The sequence below is a fragment of the Cynocephalus volans genome, chromosome 3, assembly GCF_027409185.1.
Source record: "Cynocephalus volans isolate mCynVol1 chromosome 3, mCynVol1.pri, whole genome shotgun sequence".
NCBI classification, from domain to species: domain Eukaryota; kingdom Metazoa; phylum Chordata; class Mammalia; order Dermoptera; family Cynocephalidae; genus Cynocephalus; species Cynocephalus volans.
Genome location: NC_084462.1, coordinates 122,775,645 through 122,783,312, shown reverse-complemented (window position 1 = coordinate 122,783,312; position 7,668 = coordinate 122,775,645).

Here is a 7,668-nt window from a genome sequence, read left to right as displayed (position 1 = left end):
TAGCAGCTTAACCTGACAATAAAAAATATAAAAAAGATTTCTGTCAATATATAGTAGAGATTTCAGGTACCATTTTAAGAAAAGAGTCAGGAACTTGAGCCCAGGAACAATGGCCAAGTTAACAAACATGTATCATAGCCTTGCTATAGATAAGCACAGTTATGACTTGAAGGTGAAGGGACACAGGGATCAGAGACCCAGGTGGTGGGGAACATGCTGAGGGAGTTCCAAAGACAGGCTCTAGGGTGGCCCCCGATGACCTTGCTTCCTGGTATTCACACCTTATATAATCCCCTCTGCTTTAGTATGAGCTGGATTTGTGATTTGCTTTTAGTGAAGAGCATATGGCAGAAGTGATGAGATGCCACTTCCAAGATTAGGTTATAAAAAGACTGTGGCTTCTGTCTTGTAGACTCTCTCTTTTGTCCTTTCTCAGATCTCTCAGATCACTCTTTGAGAGGAAGTAAGCTGCTGTGTATTGAGAAAATCCTGTGGAGAGTTCACGTGGCAAGGGACCGAGACATGCCTCCAACCACATGAGCAAGCTTGGAAGCAGACCTGCACATGAAATTGCAGCCCTGGCTGACAGCTTGGCTATAACCTCGTGAGAGGCCTTCAGACAGAGGCACCCAAGTAAGCCATGCCCAGACTCATGACCTACAGAGACTGAGATAATGAGTGTTTGTTGTTTTAAACTGCTAAATTTCAGAGTAATTTGTTATGCAGCAATTAATTACTAATACATAGAGACTGTCCTATTTTGCAACCGACATCAGGGTTTGTGCGAAGATCCCCAATAAATAAGAGTGTAGAATCTATGACCTGAGCCTGGACATAATGGACAGGACAGTTTAGAAATGGGAACTGGGTTTAGGATAGTCTATTGAGTACAGATATTGGTGCTAATGCATTGAAGTGAGTCTGACCTGAGCTGGAATACTCCTCATTGTTCTTACCTGTCAGATGGGCTTTTTGTGTGGATTAAACGAGATTAAAAGTTTTTATCACAATGCTTGGCCTCTAAATGTTCAAGGAATCATGACTCCTACTATAATGAGTAACCCATTTATCTTACTAAACCCATTTATCTCCTTCTGCTTAGCACAGGTTCTGAAATTAAATTTCTAGAACACTGATTATGTAAGAGAGGTATAAGATGTCATACTGACCATATTGACCATAGTGGGGTCTGGACAGGAAGATGAGAGAGACTGAGACAAAATGCCAAAGATCTCAGGGATCTCTCTCAAGAGAGGGGGTGGCTAGAACAAAGTGATGGTTCTGTGATTTACGGACTGGGGTACTTACCATTTTGAGATGTATCAGAAATTCGGATAGCACGGTGGGAAGTGAATGTGGTGCTGTGGACTTTAAAATTTGCTGTTTAATTTTAATTTCTAGTATGCAGAGCTTCCCCTGTGGGAGTAAGCTAGTGAAAAAAAAAATCAAACACCCATATTTTTCTGCATTGTGACCTTCAATTTTAGGAACTCAAGAGGAGGCAAGATGTCCCTCAATATCTGCTAGTGGTAGTGGCTTGGTAAATGAGAGATACGTGGGCTCTGGTTGTGGTGACAGAGGCAACCAAAAAGGAAGAAAAGGGCTTCTAGAGAGCATTCCTGAGATCATGATAATGACCTCTGGGAGTTATCTGGCAGGAGGTGTATGGTTCTCTGACACACGAGGTTCTGCATGCCTGTAGCTGCCTCTGCTTGGACATGAACCTGTGGCAGATATCAGAAATTCTCTTTGATGATTGCAGGAAGATTTTTCTCCCTATTCAGCGACACCAAGTAGTACATGAATATTTAAATCTGAACTGTCACTATATATATATCAAAAACTGTTTCATAAGGCTGATGGCCAATTACACATTTTTATGTAAGTGGGTAATTAATATTTTCCGATTGCCCTTTTACTTTCCTTTCTAGTCACAAAATCAAACTAAAGTCAACATATTCATATTCCTAGTTATCTGATGTTTTTTAATCTCCATGAACTTGAAATTCTTGGGTGGAGATGTGCATATGCTTGCTTTCTACTTATAATGTCACAGAAGATTGTGAAAAAACCACGCTTTGTGTGTAATTAGTAGCACGATGTTCAGAGCATAATTAGAATAATGGAAATATTTGCTCTTAAATGAAGGAAAATAAATCAACTCATCAGCGGATAGCACTCACTCACTAAGAAAAAATCAAGAAATTGGAAGAGAAATCTTAAACACAAGAAGCTTTAAAAGGGCATTTATGTTCTATAATTAGGTATTTAAGAGATAAAAGACAGTTGGCTTTATGACCATCCACAATTTTATTAAAAACACATTCATGAATGTTCTGTTAACAACCGAAAGAGTCACAGGTAAAGATGAAGGCATTTATTCTTTTTAATTGAAATCATTATTATCAATATTGGAGAATATATTATAACAAATTGCTCCTCATACCATTAGTCAATCACAACTTTTCATTTTTTGCATATTGCTTTCTTAGCCTTGTCTTTAATAGTTTATAGTTACTACTTGGCATGTTCTAATTTAGCTCTTTTTATACATAAATTATGTCATAAACATTTTAATTATTCTATATAGCATTTGAAATGTCCTTTTTAATGGTTGCAAGACATACCATTAGGTTATTTGCCATAATTTATTAAAGTAATCTTACTTTGTGAGAAGTTTGTTATTTCCAAATTATGTATTTTAAATTAGGTCTTTAAACTCTCTACCTACACTACAGAAATGCAGCAGTCCTAGTTGCCACACAAAAACGCAAGGTCCACAGTATCATTATTTCAGTGTGACAGGGTAATGTGACTCCTACATCCAACCAAAATATAACACTTCTCAGTTGAAGATGTAGATAGGTAAAAGGAACACGAGACAAATGGCTAGACAGGATTAATCTCTATATGATTGGTCCCTACTTATTACATTTCTGTATTTATGGATTTTTTTTTTAATCTTGTTAAAAACAGAACTGATACTGAAGATGAGTTTTACTGTTCAACTTTGAATTTTTGGCTATCTTTGAAGCAAGATTTATTTGTTTGAAAAATCAATTATTTTCTTGGTTCAATTTTCATTATGTTTCTTCAGAATGAAGTCTAAATACATATCTGTGTAGATATTTTAGCCAAATTTGTGCAGAGAAAGCAGTTTTTTAATATGTATGTGTCTTAAGCTGCAGTCTTTGTGTGTGATTTGAATATCTTGAGATCCACATTTTACATTTATATGTGCAGTACACATAAGAATTATTATGTACATGTTACATATATATATATATATATATATATATATATATATATATATATATATATATATATATATATATATATGATTATTTTGCTTAGTAGCCTGCTGTGGTCCCAAAATTTTCATCCATTTTTTTTTGGTTGGGGTATTACAGTATATATGTGGTTACAGTATAGTTTACTTAGATTGTAGTATCTGCCTGTGAATGTTCAAGAAGATATAGAGGATGGACTCATGCAGGACTCAGAAGGAAAGCAGGATGTAGATCTACATAAGTGCATTGTGGCCTAAAAATAAAGATAATTCACACTGTTGACTACAATGTTAGTTGCAAACCTATTCAATGTTAACTGGAGTCTTAGTCCAAGATTCTCGTACAGTGAGAGATGTTAAAAATTCATTCCAGGAGCTAAACAATGCACTTTCAGTCCTGGAGGAAATCTCATACAGTACTTGGCATTGGATCAACAATACATATTCAAAGTTGGTATTGTTAAGGCTCCTTGTTACACTATAGATTAGCTTTGGATACACCAGATTTTTCCTGAATTTATATAATTAACTTTATCCTTTTGTTTGTCTCAAAGATTATGTGGAAGGTCTATACTTAGAAACATCTTTTAATCGTGAAAACAATAGTCGTATGTAAAACACAAGAAATAAATGAGTTGACTCTGTAGAACAAAGAAACAGATCAAAATGTATGTTCACAATCTTTTGTTACCACATCAAGCTCATTTTAAAGCAAACTGTCTCATGTTAGGCTGTCTAGTAGCTTTTATGCAAAAATTATTTTTAGCAGAATGAAGAATGGCCTAGATCAAAAGAAGACTTAATTTGTAGCATCACACTTAGAAAACTGAGGTAGATATAAGATTTCATTTTGCCAGAGCTGAGTATAAAAGAAAGGTTCAAAGACAGTAGGGTCATATATTTTTCAAAAGAAGAGTAAATCACACTTTTCACTCCTTCCTTTTTTGGTTCTCTTTTATAAGTGATGTCTACATCTTTCTTATTATAAAAGTATCACACAGTTATTGTAGAGCATTTGGAATATATAGAAAAAATAGAGAGAAGAAAATAAAAGTCAGATACAATCCCCCAAGCAGGCCAACACAGTACTACATTCCTCCAGAAAATACTGATTAGTTCCATAGTAAATACATGATTTAAGATCGGTGAATTAGGGCCAATGAGACTCAGTCTTTGGTTTTTTTCTGAAACTATTAAGGAATCCTAGAACTGCCAGGGCCACCAGGTAGAGTCCCCAAGGAGAACTGAGCTGAGTGATGGAGAGAAAAGACCTAAGTCCTATGACATGATTTTGAGCCCCCAGATCTGGCCATGCAAGAAGCCATCAACGCGTGCACTTTTCAATCATTAAGTCTGTAAGTATCACTTTTTTTTTCTCCCTAAGTTAGTTTGAGGTGAATATTTGTCACTTGCATCTAATTGGCCTTTGGTTTTTAAGTCCATTGAGTGAACCTCTGATCTATAGAGCCATTACAAGGAATAAAATCATTATAGTTCTTTAATAAACTATTTTGTGTACCTAGCACTTTGCTGAGCAACCTAGAGAAAACAAAATATGTATTTCTTGCCTTTCCAAAACTGTAGTTGGATCTCACTTCTACTGTTTCTGTTGATTTACTGACTCCTAAAGTTATGGTCTGTGAAAGCAGAAATGAATGTTAGAGATCTGGTAGTACAAGGATGTCAAACACGTGGCACCGGTGCTGCAAACCTCTCCTCTCTTGTCTTCCAAGGAAGACACTGCTAATTGATCATGGCACTCCATCTAGCTGAATCTAAATTTGACCCTAGGGACATTGTTAGCATAGCATGCCAGAAAGTCACAACAACCAACTGCAGTCAGTTCTCAAGACAAACCTATTTACTATCCCTGCTGAGTCCATTCCTCTCATTTTAAAGACAGGGAAACACAGTACCAGGGGGTTAAGTGACTTGTTCATGGTAATGCAGATAGTGAAAATAAGCTATTTTTCTGTTTATCACTAACTTCTTCCAGGTGGCTGAAGTTATCATGTGTAAAAATCTCTCAGTGGTTATTTGTACTATCGATGGTACTTTATTGGTTTAGACAAATAATGAGACATACATTGCATTTTCCATTTGAAAACAGTCCATACCAGTTACAACTTGTATCAGTCAGTTATTGCTGTTACAAATAATCCAAAAAAATCTCATGACATATATACAATGTAGTGGCTTGAATTATGCCTCCCAAACTCACTGAAGCTTGATGTGTCCCCCAAGTTTTATGTGTTAGAAACCTGGCCCCACTGTGACTGTTAAGAGGGTGGGGAATCCCGTTATGGTAGTTGAAGGGTGGAGCCTTGAAGAGGTGATTGGATTGTAGGATCATGCAGTAGTGAATGGATTAATAATGCTGGTCGGGGCGTGGTTTTGAGGGCATTAAAAGAAGAAAGAAGAGAGTCGTCTGTCTCTTTCTGCTCTGCCATTTTCACAGTGATATTCTGCTGTTACTAAAGTCACCACCAAAGAAAACTCTCACCAGATGTGTTCCCTGCACTTTGGACTTCTTAGCCTCTGAAACTGTAAGCAATAAATTTCATTTCACATGGCTTTGGCTGGGTTGAGTAGCTCTGCTGATCTCTGCTGGGTTGAGCTGATGAGTGTTAGGCTGCAGGGTGGGTCTGCTCGACATGTCCCATCCTTCTTGGACTGCTGGGCTAACCTTGCTATGTTTTTCTCTCAGTGGAGGCAGCCTAATCACAAAAGAAGTTTTCAAGTCCCAGTTTGCTTGATATCTGTTAATAGCCCGTTAGCCAAATCAAGCCACACAGCCAAGCCGAAAGGCAAGGAGTAGAGAAGTACATACAACTTCTCTAGCAGGAGCTAAAAGATTACAGGACAAGTCAGGAAAGAAAAATATAGGATGTCATAAATACATATAAATGGAGGGAGGGTTAATCTAGTTGGGGGTGGGGTTTTCATCAGCAAGGATCTCTTTAAAGAAGGCATATCAGGTTGCCAGGTGAGGAGGTAAGGTGCTTCCATGCAGAGGGAATAGCTTGCATAAGTGTTCTCTGGAGGAATAGAGAGAGAGCCAGAGTGTCAGGACCATTGAAGGCATTCAGGTAGTTCTATTATCCTATGAAAAGTGCAATGCCATTGACTGGTGTTAAGTAAAGAAGTGATGAAATTTGCATTTGGAAAAGATCACTGGTTTCAATGCAGAGAATCAATTGTAGAGGCAAGAGTGAAATAGTAAGAGCAGATAGTAGGCAGGTGCATTATTCTAGGAGAGACCTGTATCTCATTATACTGTTAAGTATGATGGAAGGAATGGGGACTGAGAGAAATGAACACAATCAAGAGGTAGTTTGAAGATAGAATCAACAGGACTCAGCTTCTTCTTATACCAAATTCCCCCTTGCTCTCTCTCTCTCCTTTAGCTACACTGACTTTCTTTCAATCCCTTGTACTCCCCGGGCACCCTTCTATCACAGGCTCTCGTCATGTTATTCGTTATACCAGTCATACTCATCTCTCTACTCTTTGCCTAGTTTAACTGTTACTCATCTTTTAGATGTAACTTCCAACATCACTTCTTCAGAGAAGAATTAGCTGATCTTCCAAAAATATCATGGGTTCTCATAATGTGGCATGCCTCTTTTGCATGACACTTGATGCAATAGCAATTTCATATTTGTCTTATGATTATTTGATTAGTGCCTATATCTCCTCACTAAGCCCCAAGCCCCACAAACACTGTTTAGCTTTATTTATCATCATGTTCCCAGTTCTGAGCTCAGTGTCTATGTATAGAGTAGTTGCCCAGTACATGTGGTTTGAAAGAATGATATAGGAATCCTTCTGAATATAATTTTTGGATATATATTAGATATATAAATGTTTAAGTTAATTAAGTATTATAAGTTACAATATTTTTGAAATTAATTTATGGTTAGTAACAGTCAGGATAAAACAGGAAAACATGAAAATTAAAATCAGGAATAATTTTCAGAGAGAAGAATGAAATAACTGAGAATTTAAGCTAAAACTGAATATGTTACTCTACAAAAGCCTTGATGTCCACAGCAAGGACTTTTCTATGACCTTATGAATATGATCAATACCTTCCAAAGACTGAAGATTAAAAGCAAGCCACTGAGTTGCAATAAGAATCGTATTAAAATTCATAGTGCTGCTAAGTGACAAGAAGTCTATTGGAGCAGAACCCAGGTAAAATTTACATTTGCTCTGGGGCCTTCACCTTGCTGTCATATTTCCTCCCCCAATCCATGAACGGAGGCCCCAAAAGCCCTTGAAAAAGGGTCATGCTTGAGCCTTGAGAGTGCAAGAAAGAGATTAGGCAGAGCATCCTGAAGTAATCACAGAGCAAACAACATATTGTAATACTCTGC